We start from the raw sequence: 19,654 nt of genomic DNA, 5'->3' as shown, positions 1-19,654 counted from the left end.
TTTTCAAAATATGAGTTTTGGTTGGATTTCGTGGCATTCTTAGGCCACGTGGTATCAAGTGAGGGTATTCAGGTGGATCCGACGAAAGTAGAGGCAGTGTAGAGTTGGTCCAGACCATCCTTAGCTATAGAGATCCGTAGTTTTCTTAGCTTGGCGGGTTATTACCATCGTTTTGTTGAGGGGTTTTCATCGATTGCAGCCCCTATGACCAGGCTGATCCAGAAGGGTGCTCCGTTCCAGTGGACGGAAGAGTGTGAGGCGAGCTTTCAGAAGCTCAGCACAGCTTTGATTACAACCCATGTTTTGATATTGCCTACAGGTTTGGGGGTCTTATACTGTCTATTGTGATGCCTCGAGGATTGGCCTTGGAACGGTATTTATGCAGGGCTATAGGGTGATTGCCTACGCGTTCAGACATCTGAAGGTACACGAGAAGAATTATCCTATCCATGACCTTGAGTTAGCTACCATTGTTCACGCCCTAAAGATATGGCGTCATTATTTATACAGCGTTCCTTGTGAGATTTATACTGACCATCGAAGCTTGCAGCATCTGTTCAAGCAAAAGGATCTAAATTTGCGCCAGAGGAGGTGGTTAGAGTTGCTGAAGGACTATGACATCACTATTTTGTATCACCCGAGCAAGGCCAATGTGGTGGCCAATGCCTTGAGTCACCGGGCAGAATTTGGGGAGTTTGGCTTATTTACTAGCATCGGAGAGGCCTATGGTGATGGATGTTCAGGCCTTAGCCAGCTAGTTTGTGAGATTGGATCTTTCGGAGCCCAGTCGGGTTCTAGCTTGCATGGTTTCTCAGTCTTCCTTATTTGATCATATCAGGGAGCGTCAGTATGATGACCCTTATTTGCTTGTCCTCAAGGGCAAGGTTCAGCATGGTGATGCCAGAGATGTGACTATTGGTGATGACGTGGTATTGAGGATGCAAGGTCGGATTTGTGTACCCAATGTTGATGGACTTCGGGAGTTGATTCTAGAGAAGGCCCATAGTTTACGGTATTCCATTCATCCGGGTGCCGCGAAGATGTATTAGGACTTGAGACAATACTATTGATGGAGGCGGATGAAGAAAGATATAGTTGGATTTGTAGCTCGGTGCCTCAACTGTCAGCAGGTGAAGTATGAGCACCAGAGACCGGGTGGGTTGCTTCAGCAGATAGATATTCCAGAGTGGAAGTGGGAGCGAATCACTATGGACTTTGTAGTTGGGCTCCCACGGACTTTGAGAAAGTTCGATGCTATTTGGGTGATTGTGGATCGACTGACCAAGTCCGCGCACTTCATTCATGTGTGTACTACTTATTCTTCAGAGCGGTTGTAGGAGATTTATATCCGGGAGAGTTTTCGTCTACATGGTATTCCAGTTTCCATTATTTCAGATAGAGGTACTCAGTTCATATCACGGTTTTGGAGGTCCGTACAATATGAGTTAGGTAATCAGGTGGATTTGAGTACAACATTTCACCCTCAGATGGACGGACAGTCCGAGCGCACTATTCAGATTCTTGAGGATATGCTCCGTGTGTGTGTGATTGAGTTTATAGAGTCGTTGGATCAGTTCTTGCCAATGGCAGAGTTTGCCTACAAGAAGAACTATCAGCCCAGCATTCAGATGGCACTGTATGAGGCTTTATATGGTAGGCAGTGTAGATCCTTGGTGGGTTGGTTTGAGCCGGGTGAGGCTAGATTATTGGGCACAGACTTGGTTCAGGATGCTTTGGAGAAGGTTAAGATGATTCAGGATAGACTCCGTACAGCCCAGTCCAGACAGAAGAGTTACGCAGACCGGAAGGTTTGTGATGTTTCCTATATGGTTGGAGAGCGGGTTCTGCTTCGGGTTTCACCTATGAAGGGCGTTATGAGATTTGGGAATAAAGGGAAGTTGAGTCCGAGGTTTATTGTCCCTTTTGAGATATTGCGGCGTGTTGGGGAGGTTGCTTATGACCTTATCTTACCTCCCAGCTTGGGAGGAGTTCATCATGTATTTCATGTTTCGATGCTCTGGAGGTATCAATCCGTCGTACGTGTTGGATTTTAGTTCAATCCAGTTGGACAAGTATCTATCTTATGTTGAGAAGCCACTAGCAATATTGGATATGCAGGTTAGAAAGCTGAGGTCAAAGAACATTGCATCAGTAAAGGTTCAGTGGTGGGGTCAACTGGTCGAGGATACGACCTGGGAGACCGAGCAGGATATGCGCAACCGTTACCCTCATCTTTTCACTACTTCAAGTATGTCTCTATGCTCGTTTGAGGACGAACAAATGTTTAAGTGTGGGAGGATGTAACGACCCGGCCGGTCATTTTAAGAATTTACGCCCCGATCCCCTATTAACTGCTTCCCCCATGTTTGTTTCTGCTATTGTGAGTTGCCAGGAGGGTTTATTTGGAGTTTCGGAGAGTTTTAGGACGCTTAGTCCCTAAATGAGAGCTTAAGTTTTGGAAATTTGACCGTAGTCGGAATAGTGTGAAAACGGCCACGAAATGGAATTCTGATGGTTCCGTTAGCTCCGTTGCATGATTTCAGGTATATGAGCGTGTTCAGATTGTGTTTTGGAGGTCCGTAGCTAATTTAGGCTTGAAATGCCGAAAGTTTTTGAAGTTTCCGGTTCGATAGTGAGATTTTGACATGAGAGTCGGAATGGAATTCCAGAAGTTGGAGTAGCTCCGTAGTGTTGAATGTGACGTGTGTGCAAAATTCCAAGTCATTTGGATGAGGTTTGATAGACTTTTTGATCGAAAACATATTTTTAGAGTTTTTGAAGTTCTTAGGCTTGAATCCGATGCTAATTAGTTGATTCGATGTTGTTTGAGATGTTTGTGTAAGTTTGGATAGTGGTATATGACTTGTTTGTGCTTTTGGTTGAGGTCTCGGGGGCCTAGGAATGATTTCGATTGGTTAACGGGAAGTTGGAACTTGGAGTTTGCAGCTGAATTTCTTGGGCTGCTGTCATAACCGCATTTGCGGTTGAGAGGCTGCAGATGCGGAATTTAGCCGCAGAAATAGCCAACTGAGGCAAAGCAAGGATCCTCAGGTGCGGACGGGTTCACGCACCTGTGTGACCACAGATGCGGTGAGTAGGTCGTAGGTGCGGATTTTGGGACTTTAATGAGTTTCGCAGGTGCGGTCATTTTTCCGCAGGTGCGGTCCCATGACCGCAGAAGCGGATTTGCTAGGCAGAACATATAAATAGTTGTCTTCGCGAATTTGAGTTATTCTTTCACCATTTTCATCTGGGAATTGAGCTTTTGGGGAGGTTTTTGAGAAGGGATTCAAGGGAGCTTGGAGGAGGTAAAATTCTTGGAAACTAAACTTGTTATTATGGTGATTTTATCATTCTAAGCATCAAAAATTAAGGAAAATCAGTGGTAAGTTTAGGGCTTGATTAATTAGAGACCTTTGAGGTCCGATTTTGGTAATTTTGTTATGACTGAACTCGTGAGAGTGTGAGGGTTCTGAAAATATAAATGTTACCCGATTCCGAGACGTGGGCCCGAGGGACATTTTGTTCATTTTACCTAATTTCACTTATTAGCTTAGAATGTATTTGTAGAATCAATTACTTGAAGTGTTATTTACATTATGCAATTGAATTGGATAGATTTGGGCCATTTGGAGTCGAGTACTCGTGGCAAAGACGTGGTTTCGGGTTGACTTTGAGCCGGTTTAAGGTAAGTGGCTTGCCTAACCTTGTGTGGGGGACCTTCTCCTTAGGATTTGGTATTATTGATAATTGAAATGCCTTGTACGTGAGGTGACGAGTGCGTACTTGTGCTAATTGTTGAAAATCTGGTTTTCATTAAGTAATTACTAGTATGTTTCTCTTCCTGTTTATACTACTTGCAATTTAAGCTTGTTGTTAGCTTAGGAAAGAATGTTTAATTGACTTAATTGTCTTCCTTGCTCAAACTGCCTTATTTGGATTATGTGCAGCATGCTAGGTGAAATACTTGTTTTGCCTTGGTATGGAACTTGAATTGAACTGTGTACTCTTCTTGTTGTTGCTGTGTGTTTACTTTGGGACTACGGGATGGTATCCCGGGAAATCCCTCTATATGTTTACTTTAGGACTATGGAACGGTATTTCGAGAGATCCTCCTGCACATTTACATTGGAACTACGGGACTGCACCTGGTAGATTCCCCCCTGTACTGAGTATTTACATTTGGAACTACGGATCGGTATTCCGGGAGATCCCCTCGCATTATGAGTTAGACTACGGGACGGTATCCCGGGAGATCCATTGGATATTTATATTTGGGACTACAGGACGATATCCTTGGAGATCCCTAGTTGTTATCTTCGTGCTGAGTTATATTTCTTCCTGTGTTTATTTTGCCTCTGTAGTAGTTGTTGCTGTCCTTTACATCCTGTGCTACTTTTACCGTTGCACTTACTTATACTGCTTTTGTTCTACACTGTTGAACATTATATTTTATTTAACCTCAGTAGGGCCCTGATCTCCCTCGTCACTACCCGACCGAGGTTAGGCTTGACACTTACTGAGTACCGATGTGATGTACTCATGTCCTTTCTGCGCATATTTTTCATGTGCTGATCCAGGTACTTCGACCCAGACCTATCACCCTTGAGGCGAGGCGGCTTTCCCAGAGACTTCGAAGTATATCTGCCGCGTCCGCAGACCGAGGAGTCCCTTTCTATTCTCTCTTTAAGTTTTAGCCCTTCTGTGCTTATTTTTCTTAGACAATTCAGAGTTAGAAATTTGTAGACATTCAAAGGCTTGTGGTTTCATGAGATTCCGGGTTTCGGGAAATGTTAATAGTTCGAGAGTTATTATTGTGTATACCAAGCGGCACTTTAAATATACTGTTTTATTTCACTATTTTGGTTTTTTAATTATTTCTTCCGCAAGTTGATTTATTTTTTCTGCATTGTTAGGCTTACCTAGTCGTAGAGACTATGTGCCGTAACGATGATTTACGGAGGGCGAACCGAGGTCGTGACAGAGAGAGAGAGAGAGAGAAAGCAACATAAGCTTCTAGAGAAATAATAAAGTGGGAAAAGAAATCCAATTATATTTCTGTATTGTGTTCAATATATACACGTATGAAAAATACTCCACTAACTACCACTAGCTTATTACAAGGATACCCTTACTAACCCACTCAACTGACTAACTGTCATTAGCTAACTATACATATAAATACAGCTACAACTGACCTGTCATGTATTACTCTCAATAATAAGGAAAAAAGTACTTTAGAGTATAAGTAGAAACAGTATTTTAGAAGTAGAAATAAGTAACTTTTTCTCAAAACCATTTTTTTTAAAAAGTACTTTTGAAAAAAGTTACATTTATAGCAATTTCTCCAACCAAACTAATCCAAATCGTTAGAAAATAGACAGTATAAGCTCAATGAAACATTATCCACTCAATTCTAACCACAATTAAGTAATGAATGTTCAATTTCCTACATCACATATTCTATTAGTTTTTTTAGTTGTTACTTCCTCCGGTCCACTTTAATTATTTTTTAGTCCTTTTTTTATGATCCATAATATTTAATTTTTTTAAATATCAAGAAAAAATTAACTTTTTTGTTTCAAAGTTGTCCTTGGAGTAAAAAGTCTAGGAGTGCTTGTTATATTTCCAATGAACAAATTAAGGTTATTATGGTCAATTCATTGTTAACTAATAGCATCAAAAAGTAAATTCCTTAACATGTGTGAAAATAACAAAAAATCAAATAAAGTGGATTTCCATCCAATGCAATTTGCTGACTACTTTCTGGGCAACTTTCGTAGTTTGGGTTATTTCCATTTTAAGGCCCATTTGATTTCTATTTTAAGGTCCGTTCGATTGCATCAGCAATATGTTGTAGGGAAGGCCCATTCATATCTAATCGCTCATGTAGTATCTTGAACTAATGCCTGATACATAGATTATACACTAATTATATTTTTAAAGTGTATTCGATGTATTTAAACTACTATATTCATGAATACAGTGACATTTCTAGGCGTGAAATAGGGGATTACAGTTAGACAAATTTTGTAGTCGATTGTACTCGAGTGTATTCATGGCGTGAAATATGGAATTACAGCTGGACATATTATTGTATTCACAGTGTGAAACAGGGGATTACACTGTTTTTAAACGGAAAGTGTATCAATTAACATAATAGACTCCTAATATAACTCAACAAACTCAATTATAACACACAAATTTTATATTTCCAGTTATAAAAAGATTCTCAACCAAAAAACACCCAAAAAACATAGCAATCTTCAAAGAAATTATATAATACATCTGAATACATAAATTTTTTAGATTAAAAAATACATATGAATACGTTCATGGAATATAGCGAGACAGTAAATACAATAAAATACGTAGAATACATCAGGATACATCGAAATACAATGAAAAAAAGGACAATGAATATCATGAAATACATAGAATATAGCGAGATACATTGAAAAAAAAAGATAATGAATACAATGAAATACATCGAGATACATATAAATATATTAACAGAAAATTCAAGTTGCTCAGCCCCCAAGTCCGTCATCTTTGTTCAAGAACAACCCTAATGTCGTCTCGTTGAAGCAGCATCAGTATCCAGTCCTCGCTCACCGTCACCATTACCTCCGATTGCCGACGATTTGCACGTAATTATCAGTGAAATATATGTTATTATTATGCCTGTATTTGTAAATAATGATTCTGGAAATTAGAACGTTAACTTATAAACGTAAATATAAATAAAACAAATATTAATTCGAGCCCACTGAATTCACAGTGTTTCCTTAAGGAATTTAATCCCCTCCCAGTACCCAAGGTTATGGATTATTTACTCCTAGGATAGAACGAATTACACACTGGTGTAGCGGTACTTCAAACCCCAGTGTTTTAGCGAATACAAAGTTCGACAGCAAATCACACTTACGGATGCTTTGTTTGTAGTTTAAAACAATGTAGAATAAGGGAGGAAGACTCAGAAGTTGAATGGAAATTCTGAGAAGAAGGAATGCAAATTATAGCCAACGTTGAGTTTTCGGTGAAGAGAAGATCAATAGCTCTCAATTCTGTTTCGGTGTGTCTTCAACAAGCTGCTTGCACCATCTATTTATAGTGCAGTTAGCTGCTAAACACAGACCCGCTGCCACTCATTTAGTGGAGTACTTGGCCATGGTGGACAGAGCACCAGGCTGCTAACTAATGGATCAATCACTTGCTATTATGGAGCAAGCATTTGGCAATGGTGGGAGACGCACAAATCCACGGATTGGAACATATCCGTTACAAATACGAATATTATTACGTTAATATTTACTATTAAAAAATAAATTTGGTCCAAAAATTAATCAATCAATCGATCAAATGACCAAATCCAAATCCGAATCCGAAGCCGAAGCCAAAACCGAAGCCGAGCCGAGCGAGCGAGCGACTACGACGGCGCGAGGCTTGCCTTCTTCCTAACTCTTTAAGAGCTACATGAAGTGCATTTGTATATAAACCCACCAAACTCTTTTTCCTCTACCAATGAGGGACAATGTCTCATTAAAAGGAGAGGGAAACTTAAAATTTTACTCAAAATTTTCATTTCCCTCCATTTCTCATTCACCCTCTTTTTAATGCCTTTCTATATTAAAAAGAAACTCAACAATCCCCCACATGAATGGGGAATGGCTATATCATGGAAGTATGCAGGATATACTCGGTCAATCGGTAGATTTGATATCTTTGAACCGTCGAACTTTAGTGTATACCTAGACAACCATAAGTCACACAATCAATCCCTTAACCGTCTTTGGTTCTCATTGTTGTGTTCGTTTCAGCCATGAACACTGCCTGGTTTCATAAGTGCGTAGAGAATTGGCCTTGCAAAATTCTCCTTGAAGCGGCTAACACTTCACACTTACATAGGTGATTCCTAAACGTGTCATCCCGTAGATACACTATTTGATATACCCTGTATCAAATTTAGAAATCATTAAAAAGCCTTAATGCTTTATCCTTGGTACTGAACATTGTCTCATCACGAGAATGGACTAAAACAAATTTTGTTGACAATGTTGAACCGTCATTAATGACTTTGTTTGATCTCCTTGAACCTAGATCTTGGGATCTCCAGTCTTCTAGGTAGAGTTACCGCCACAATGACTTGTTCTCGGCCATAGTCCCATTCCCCTCGATGATTTCTCAACTACCTCTCTAGTTAGGCCTTTTGTAAGTGGATCCGACACATTATCACTTGACCTTACATAGTCAATCATGATAATTCTTCTAGAGTAGTTGCCTAACGGTTTTATGTCTTCGTCGTATATGACGAGATTTACCATTATACATAAAACTCCCAGCCCTTCCAATTGCCACTTGGCTATCACAATGGATACATATTGGTGCCAACGGTTTATGCCAAAATGGAATGTCTTCCAGGAAATTCTGGAGCCATTCAACTTCTTCACCGGCTTTATCTAAGGCTATGAACTCAGCCTCCATTGTAGAGCGGGCAATACATGTTTGTTTGGACGACTTCCAAGATACCGCTCCTCCACTAATAGTGAATATATATCCACTTGTGGACTTCGAATCAGTTGAACCGGTGATCCAATTTGTATCACAATATCCTTTAATCACCGCAGGATATTTACTGTAGTGCAAATCAAAGTTTTGGGTATGTTCTAAATATCCCAAAACTCGTTTCATTGCCATCCAGTGAGATTGACCTGGATTGCTCGTGTATCGACTCAGTTTACTTATAGCACAAGCTATATCTGGTCGTGTACAATTCATGATGTACATTAAGCATCCCAACACACGAGCATAATCCAATTGTGATATGCTTTGGCCTTTGTTCTTTGCTAATGCAAGATTCACGTCAATTGGAGTCTTTGCAACTTTAAAGCCTAAGTGCTTGAATTTTTCAAGTACTGTCTTAATATAATGAGATTGTGACAATGCCAGACCTTGAGGAGTCTTTTGGATCTTAATCCCCAGAATTAAATCCGCAATTCCCAAGTCCTTCATATCAAACTTGCTAGTTAGCATACGCTTAGTAGCATTTATGTTGGCAATGTTATTACTCATTATCAGCATATCATCCACATATAGGCAAACAATGACTATGTGATTTGGAACATTTTTAATGTACACACATTTATCACATTCATTTATCTTAAAACCATTTGACAACATTGTTTGGTCAAATTTCGCATGCCATTGTTTGGGTGCTTGTTTTAGTCCGTAGAGGGACTTAACAAGTCTACATACCTTCTTTTCTTTACTTGGAACTACAAACCCTTCAGGTTGTTCCATGTAAATTTCTTCCTCCAAATCTCCATTTAAGAAGGCCGTCTTTACGTCCATTTGATGAATTTCAAGACCATAAACTGCAGCTAAAGCTACTAGCATTTGTATGGACGTAATTCTCGTCACTGGAGAATATGTATCAAAGTAGTCAAGACCTTCTTGTTGTCTATACCCTTTGACAACAAGTCTTGCTTTAAATTTATCAATAGTTCCATCATCTTTCATTTTTCTTTTAAAAATCCATTTACACCCCAAAGGTTTATTTTCAGGAGGAAGATCAACCAATTCCCATGTATGGTTGTTCAATATGGATTCTATTTCACTATTGACTACCTTTTTCCAGAACAATGATTCCGAAGAAGACATAGCTTCTTTAAATGTTCGAGGCTCATTTTCCAATAAGAAAGTCACAAAATCTGGTCCAAACGAAGTAGACATTCTTTGACGTTTACTACATCTTGGATCCTCCTGATAAAATGTACTTTCTTTTGTTTCTTCCCGAGGTCGTTTAGATCCTTCACCAAACAACTCACATTCCTTTTTATACGGATATATATTTTCAAAGAACTCAGCATTATCTGATTCTATAACCGTATTATTATGAATGTCAGGATTTTCTGATTTATGAACCAGAAATCGATATGCTTTACTATTGGTCGCATATCCTATGAAAACACAATCAACTGTTTTCGGTCCTATTTTTACCCTTTTGGGTTTAGGAACTTGTACTTTTTCCAAACACCCCCACACTTTAAAATAATTCAAGTTGGGCTTCCTTCCTTTCCATTTTTCATATGGAATGGATTGTGTTTTGCTATGGGGTACTCGATTTAGTATTCGGCTAGCCGTAAGAACAACTTCCCCCCACAAGTTCTGTGGCAATCCAGAACTTATCAACAATGCATTCATCATCTCCTTTAATGAAGGATTCTTTCTTTCCGCAATCCCATTGGATTGGGGCGTGTAAGGGGCTGTTGTTTGATGAATAATTTCATATTCTAAACATATTTGTTCAAAAGGAGATTCATATTCACCACCCCTATCACTTCTTATCATTTTAATTTTCTTGTTAAGTTGCGTTTCAACTTCATTTTTGTATTGCTTGAATGCTTCTATTGCTTCATCTTTACTATTAAGCAAGTAAACATAGCAATATCGAGTACTGTCGTCAATAAAAGTTATGAAATACTTCTTTCCACCGCGAGATGGTATTGACTTCATATCACAAATGTCTGTATGAATTAAGTCTAAAGGATTTGAATTCCTTTCTACGGACTTATAAGGATGTTTAACATACTTAGATTCCACACATATTTGACATTTTGATTTTTCGCATTCAAACTTAGGCAATATTTCCAAGTTAATCATTTTCCGCAAGGTTTTATAATTGACATGACCCAAACGTACATGCCATAAATCATTTGACTCAAGTAAGTAAGAAGAAGCTGAAGTCTTATTATTATTGTCAACAACTATTACATTGAGCTTGAAAAGACCCTCGGTGAGGTAACCTTTTCCTACAAACATTTCATTCTTACTTATTACAACCTTGTCGGATACAAAAACGCACTTGAAATTGTGCTTTACAAGAAGTACAGTAGAGACTAAATTCTTCCTAATTTCGGGAACATGAAGGACGTTGTTCAAAGTCATGACCTTGCCAGAAGTCATCTTGAGAAATATCTTCCCATATCCTTCAATTTTTGCTGTAGCAACATTTCCTATAGAAAGCATCTCTTCGGGTCCAGCAGAAGCATAGGTAGAAAATGCTTCCCTCACAGCACAAACATGGCGAGTGGCTCCAGAAACAATCCACCACTCCTTAGGATTTCCTACCAGGTTGCATTCAGAAAGCATGACACACAAGTCATCAACATCATCATGCTTTTCTACCATGTTTGCTTGACCCCTTTTCTTGTCTTTCTTCCGAGCACGACACTCCTTAGATTTGTGTTCGGTTTTCCCACAATTGTAGCAGTTTCCACTGAACTGCTTCTTGCTTGGGTTGTATTTCGGACCAGAAGCCTTCTTTCTCTTTTTGTTATCTTTAACAATATTTGCTCCCATTATTGTTGAATTTCCATGAGATCTCCTTTCAGCAGCTTTATTGTCCTCTTCGATTCTCAATCGAACAATGAGATCTTTAAGGGACATTTTCTTTCGTTTGTGTTTCAAATAATTTTTGAAGTCCTTCCACAATGGAGGCAACTTCTCAATTATTGCTGCTACTTAATGCTTCATCGATGACAAGACCTTCAGCAAGTAGATCATGAATAATTACTTGCAATTCCTGGACTTGGGTAATAACAAACTTTCTATCTACCATTTTGTAGTCCAAAAATTTTGCAGCGACGAATTTCTTCATCCCGACATCTTCAGTTTTGTATTTCTTTTCAAGAGCATTCCACAATTCTTTTGATATCTCCATGTTACTGTATACATTATACACAAGGTTATGGATTATTTCCTCCCAAGATAGAACGAATTACACACTGGTGTAGCGGTACTTCAAACCCCAGTGTTTCAGCGAATACAAAGTTCGGCAGCAAATCACACTTACGGATGCTTTGTTTGTAGTTTAAAACAATGCAGAACAAGGGAGGAAAACTCAGAAGTCGAATGGAAATTCTGAGAGGAAGGAATGTAAATTATAGCCAACGTTGAGTTTTCGGTGAAGAGAAGATCAATAGCTCTCAATTCTGTTTCGGTGTGTCTTCAACAAGCTGCTTGCACCATCAATTTATAGTGCAATTAGCTGCTAAACACGGACCCGCTGCCACTCATTTAGTGGAGCACTTGGCCATGGTGGACGGAGCACCAGACTGCTAACTAATGGAGCATTTACTTGCTATTATGGAGCAAGCATTTGGCAACGGTGGGAGACGCACAAATCCATGGATTGGAACATATCCGTTACAAACACGGATATTATTACATTAATATTTACTATTAACAAATAAATTTGGTCCAAAAAATTAATCAATCAATCATTTGATCAAATCCGAAGCCGTAGCCGTAGCTGAAGCCGAGCCGAGCGAGCGAGTGACGACGACGGCGCGAGGCTTGCCTTCTTCCTAACTCTTTGAGAACTAGATGAAGTGCATTTGTATATAAACCCACCAAACTCTTTTTCCTCTACCAATGAGGGACAATGTCTCATTAAAAGGAGAGGGAAAGTTAAAAGTTTACTCAAAATTTTCATTTCCCTCCATTTCCCATTCACCCTCTTTTTAATACCTTTCTATATTAAAAAGAAACTCAACAATCCCCCACATGAATGAGGAATGACTATATCACGGAAGTATGCATGAAAAACTTGTGTGATTTGCAAGCAAGGATTAATTGCATCTGGATAACATATGAATACATTCATGGAATATAGCGAGACAGTAAATACAATAAAATACGTAGAATACATCAGGATACATTGAAATACAATGAAAAAAAGGACAATGAATATCATGAAATACATAGAATATAGCGAGATACATTGAAATATATTAACAGAAAATTCAATTTGCCCAGCCCCCAAGTCCGTCATCTTTGTTCAAGATCAACCCAAATGTCGTCTCGTTGAAGCAGCATCAGTATCCAGTCCTCGCTCACCGTCACCATTGCCTCCGGTTGCCGACGATTAGCATGTAATTACCGGTGAAATATATGTTATTATTATGCCTGTATATGTAAATAATGATTCTGCAAATTAGAACGTTAGCCTATAAACGTAAATATAAATAAAACAGAAATTAATTCGAACCCACTGAATTCATAGTATTTCCTTAAGGAATTTAATCCCTCCTAGTACCCAAGGTTATGGATTATTTCCTCCCAGGATAGAACGAATTACACACTGGTGTAGCGGTACTTCAAACCCTAGTGTTTCAGCGAATACAAAGTTCGGCAACAAATCACACTTACGGATGCTTTGTTTGTAGTTTAAAACAATGCAGAACAAGGGAGGAAAACTCAGAAGTCGAATGGAAATTCTGAGAGGAAGGAATGCAAATTATAGCCAACGTTGAGTTTTCGGTGAAGAGAAGATCAATAGCTCTCAATTCTGTTTCGGTGTGTCTTCAACAAGCTGCTTGCACCATCAATTTATAGTGCAATTAGCTGCTAAACACGGACCCGTTGCCACTCATTTAGTGGAGCACTTGGCCATGGTGGACGGAGCACCAGACTGCTAACTAATGGAGCAATTACTTGCTATTATGGAGCAAGCATTTGGCAACGGTGGGAGACGCACAAATCCATGGATTGGAACATATCCGTTACAAACACGGATATTATTACATTAATATTTACTATTAACAAATAAATTTGGTCCAAAAAATTAATCAATCAATCATTTGATCAAATCCGAAGCCGTAGCCGTAGCTGAAGCCGAGCCGAGCGAACGAGTGACGACGACGGCGCGAGGCTTGCCTTCTTCCTAACTCTTTGAGAGCTAGATGAAGTGCATTTGTATATAAACCCACCAAACTCTTTTTCCTCTACCAATGAGGGACAATGTCTCATTAAAAGGAGAGGGAAACTTAAAATTTTACTCAAAATTTTCATTTCCTTCCATTTCCCATTCACCCTCTTTTTAATACCTTTCTATATTAAAAAGAAACTCAACAATCCCCCACATGAATGGGGAATGACTATATCACGGAAGTATGCATGAAAAACTTGTGTGATTTGCAAGCAAGGATTAATTGCATCTGGATAACATATGAATACATTCATGGAATATAGCGAGACAGTAAATACAATAAAATACGTAGAATACATCAGGATACATTGAAATACAATGAAAAAAAGGACAATGAATATCATGAAATACATAGAATATAGCGAGATACATTGAAAAAAAAGATAATGAATACAATGAAATACAACGAGATACATTGAAATATATTAACAGAAAATTCAAGTTGCTCAGCCCCCAAGTCCGTCATCTTTGTTCAAGAACAACCCTAATGTCGTCTCGTTGAAGCAACATCAGTATCCAGTCCTCGCTCACCATCACCATTGCCTCCGGTTGCCGACGATTAGCACGTAATTACCGGTGAAATATATGTTATTATTATGCCTGTATTTGTAAATAATGATTCTGGAAATTAGAACGTTAGCTTATAAATGTAAATATAAATAAAACAGAAATTAATTCGAGTCCACTGAATTCACAGTGTTTCCTTAAGGAATTTAATCCCTCCTAGTACCCAAGGTTATGGATTATTTCCTCCCAGGATAGAACGAATTACACACTGGTGTAGCGGTACTTCAAACCCCAGTGTTTCAGCGAATACAAAGTTTGGCAGCAAATCACACTTACGGATGCTTTGTTTGTAGTTTAAAACAATGCAGAACAAGGGAGGAAAACTCAAAAGTCGAATGGAAATTCTGAGAGGAAGGAATGCAAATTATAGCCAACGTTGAGTTTTCGATGAAGAGAAGATCAATAGCTCTCAATTCTGTTTCGGTGTGTCTTCAACAAGCTGCTTGCACCATCAATTTATAGTGCAATTAGCTGCTAAACACGGACCCGCTGCCACTCATTTAGTGGAGCACTTGGCCATGGTGGACGGAGCACCAGGCTGCTAACTAATGGAGCAATTACTTGCTATTATGGAACAAGCATTTGGCAATGGTGGGAGACGCACAAATCCATGGATTGGAACATATCCGTTACAAACACGGATATTATTACGTTAATATTTACTATTAACAAATAAATTTGGTCCAAAAAATTAATCAATCAATCATTTGATCAAATCCGAAGCCGTAGCCGTAGCTGAAGCCGAGCCGAGCGAGCTAGTGACGACGACGGCGCGAGGCTTGCCTTCTTCCTAACTCTTTGAGAGCTAGATGAAGTGCATTTGTATATAAACCCACCAAACTCTTTTTCCTCTACCAATGAGGGACAATGTCTCATTAAAAGGAGAGGGAAACTTAAAATTTTACTCAAAATTTTCATTTCTCTCCATTTCCCATTCACCCTCTTTTTAATACCTTTCTATACTAAAAAGAAACTCAACAATCCCCCACATGAATGGGGAATGACTATATCACAGAAGTATGCATGAAAAACTTGTGTGATTTGCAAGCAAGGATTAATTGCATCTGGATAACATATGAATACATTCATGGAATATAGCGAGACAGTAAATACAATAAAATACGTAGAATACATCAGGATACATTGAAATACAATGAAAAAAAGGACAATGAATATCATGAAATACATAGAATATAGCGAGATATATTGAAATATATTAACAGAAAATTCAAGTTGCTCAGCCCCCAAGTCCGTCATCTTTGTTCAAGAACAACCCTAATGTCGTCTCGTTGAAGCAGCATCAGTATCCAGTCCTCGCTCACCGTCACCATTGCCTCCGGTTGCCGACGATTAGCACGTAATTACCGGTGAAATATATGTTATTATTATGCCTGTATTTGTAAATAATGATTCTGGAAATTAGAACGTTAGCTTATAAATGTAAATATAAATAAAACAGAAATTAATTCGAGTCCACTGAATTCACAGTGTTTCCTTAAGGAATTTAATCCCCTCCTAGTACCCAAGGTTATGGATTATTTCCTCCCAGGATAGAACGAATTACACACTGGTGTAGCGGTACTTCAAACCCCAGTGTTTCAGCGAATACAAAGTTCGGCAGCAAATCACACTTACGGATGCTTTGTTTGTAGTTTAAAACAATGCAGAACAAGGGAGGAAAACTCAGAAGTCGAATGGAAATTCTGAGAGGAAGGAATGCAAATTATAGCCAACGTTGAGTTTTCGGTGAAGAGAAGATCTATAGCTCTCAATTCTGTTTCGGTGTGTCTTCAACAAGCTGCTTGCACCATTTATTTATAGTGCAGTTAGCTGTTAAACACGGACCCGGTGCCACTCATATAGTGGAGCACTTGTCCATGGTGGACGGAGCACCAAGCTGATAACTAATGGAGCAATCACTTGCTATTATGGAGCAATCATTTGGCAATTGTGGGAGACACACAAATCCACGGATTGGAACATATCCGTTACAAACACGAATATTATTACGTTAATATTTACTATTAACAAATAAATTTAATCCAAAAAGTTAATCAATCAATCATTTTATCAAAGCCAAAGCCGAAGCCGAGCGTGCGAACGATGACGACGGCGCGAGGCTTGCCTTCTTCCTAACTCTTTATGTCACGACCCGAATTCCCCACCGTCGGGAGTCGTGATGGCGCCTACTGTCGAAGCTAGGCAAGCCAACCTTAACATACCTTTTCAACTAATTTTCAACAAGATAATAATAAAAATAATAAATTCAAGCGGAAGCCTTAATTTAATATTAAATGAACGAAAATGCGGAAAAATTAACATCATCCTCTACCCAAGATTTAGTGTCACAATACTCACGGACTACTGTAAGATACTACAAATAAGAGTTTGAAAGAAAATACATAAGGAGTCTACTTCGATACAATGAAAACAAACAGAAATAAAATAGATGAGACTCAGGGCCCACACACGCCAGCGAACTACCTAGGAGTCTTTGGACTGAAGGCACACTCCCAATCTACTGCTACTACGGTCCGTAAGCGACTCCCGAATCTGTGCACAAAAAGGGCACAGAAGTGTAGCATCAGCACAACCGACCCCATGTGCTGGTAAGTGCCTGGCCTAACCCCGGCGAGGTAGTGACGAGGCTAGACCGGACCTACCTCAAATAACCTGTACAGATATATGTGCAACAACGGAAAGATATACAGAATTTAAACAGATAATAGGGAGGGGACATGCTGTGGGGTGTAACAATTTAGATATAAGACCAACGAACAGAGAGATGGAAAGTGAATAATTAGCATCTATGAAAGAGAGCAAGTGAATCAACAACTGCACGACACCAACCTTCGTGCTTTTACTCTTAATTCTCACCAAAACTGTCAAATATAGTGAACGGGCATCCCCCTTCGTGCTTTTCCTCACATAACTCTCACATCAAGGCACGGAATGACCCTTCGTGCTCAAATAATTAGAGACATGGCACGGAAAGACCCTTCGTGCATAAATAATTAGAGACATGGCACGGAAAGACCCTTCGTGCATAATTATCAAAACATGGCACGGAAAGACCCTTCGTGCATAATCGCTCTTCCTCACCCAATCATCAGTCACAACCAATCGGGGAAAGGGAATATACAACAAGATTAAACATCCCGGCAAGGGAGAACAAATCAACAATAGGTCCCGGCAAGGGAAAAATACCACACTTCCTTCTTTAACTCATCTGCTTCTCAACTATCACTTCATAATTATATTAGCAAGTAATTAGCTCAACTGTTTCACATCTTTCGAATTTAAAAGCAACTACGACTCACGGTCATGCTAGACTCCGGTGTATAGATAACCGTCACCATGCCTATACACCGTACTCCACAGTTAACACGTAGCAAATAATATCCAAATCCTAATCCCTCAAGCCAAAGTTAGAACAAACACTTACCTCGAATGCTCCAAACTCAACTCACGCTTCTAGTATAGCTTTACCTCTTGATTCCACCACCAATCCGCTCGAATCTAGTCATAAGTTACTTAATCACATTAATAATTACTAAATGAATCATCCCCAATGCATGAAAATAGATTTTTCAAGGTTTTTCCCAAAAAGGTCAAAAATACCCCCGGACCCACGTGGTCGAAACTCGAGGTTCGGACCAAAACCCGGTTACCCATTCCCCCATGAATCCAAATATATGATTTGTTTTTAAATCGGACCCCAAATTGAGGTCCAACTTCTCAATTTGTAGAAAACCTAGGTTCTACCCAAAACACCCAATTTTCCCCATGAAAATCTTTGATTTGAAGTTGAAATTATATTAAAAGATGTTAAGGGATAAAGAAATTAAGTTAGAAATCACTTACCAATCGTTTTGGAGAAGAAAAGTTGTTTGGAAAATCGCCTCTTAGGTTTTGGGTTTTTGAAAAGTGAAAAATGACTGAGATTTCCGAACTTGTATACCTTTCTGAGGACCTGGCGCGGACCACACAAAAATGTGTTGCGGCCGCGCCGAGTGGGAGAAAAATTGGGGCTTCTCTGAACCCTTCCAGCGTGGACCGCACTGTTTTGGTGCGCGGCCGCGCTGGTTGACCTGAAACCCTAGCCCTCAGACTCAGCCACGCAGACCGCACAGAAAGGCATCGCGGCCGCGCGTCTCCAGCGCGGACCGCGCGGAAATGACCGCGGCCGCGCTGGTGTCTGCAACACCTGAACCTGCATTTTCTTAAGTCCAAGACCTCCCGGGCCCCATTCAAAACTCACCCGAGCCCTCGGGGCTCCAAACCAAACATGCACACAACCTTAAAACATCTTACGGACTTACTCGTGCGATCAAATCGCCAAAATAACATCATATACATAGGATCAAGCCTCAAACACATGATTTTCTTTTCTTCAACTTTCATAACTCAAATTCTCCATTTTTTAGTCCGAAACACGTCATATGACGTCCGTTTTTAGCCAAACTTTACAGATAGTGCTTAACACATATTTAAGACTTGTACCGGGCGTCGGAACCAAAATACGAGCCCGATACCTATATTTTCTAACTCCTTTTCATTTCAAATTTTCATATCAAATTTCAGAAAAACAATTTCTTTCAAAAATTCATTTCTCGGGCTTGGGACCTCAGAATTTGATTCCGGGCACACGCCCAAGTCCCATATTTTTCTACGGACCCTCCGGGACCGTCGAATCACAGGTCCGGGTCCGTTTACCCAAAATGTTGACCGAAGTCAACATTATGCATATTAATACCAAAATTCATCAAATGTTTCACATAATTCACATATTCTAACATAAAAACTTTCCGGCTACGCGCCCGAACTACGCACGCCAATCGAGGCAACTAAAAGCGAGGCTTTCAAGGCCTCGAAAGCGCGGAACAAGGAAGAACTACGGTGATGACCCTTCGGGTCGTCACATTCTCCACCTCTAAAACAACCGTTCGTCCTCGAACGGACAAAAGAAAGAAGTACCTGAGTCGGGAAATAAATGAGGATAACGGCTCCGCATATCGGACTTCGGACTCCCAGGTCGATGCCTCAGGAGGCTGACCTCTCCACTGAACACGCACCGAAGGAAAACTCTTCGACCTCAACTGTCGAACCTGCCGGTCTAGAATAGCCACCGGCTCCTCCTCATATGACAGATCCTTGTCCAATTGGACAGTGCTGAAATCTAACACGTGCGATGGATCTCCGCGATACTTCCGGAGCATAGATACATGAAACACGGGATGCACAGCTGACAAGCTAGGTGGCAAGGCAAGTCTATAAGCCACCTCTCCCACACGATCAAGAATCTCAAATGGACCG

This window comes from Nicotiana sylvestris, chromosome 1, assembly GCF_000393655.2.
Source record: "Nicotiana sylvestris chromosome 1, ASM39365v2, whole genome shotgun sequence".
NCBI lineage: Eukaryota > Viridiplantae > Streptophyta > Magnoliopsida > Solanales > Solanaceae > Nicotiana > Nicotiana sylvestris.
Note: the sequence above shows the minus strand (reverse complement) of the source record.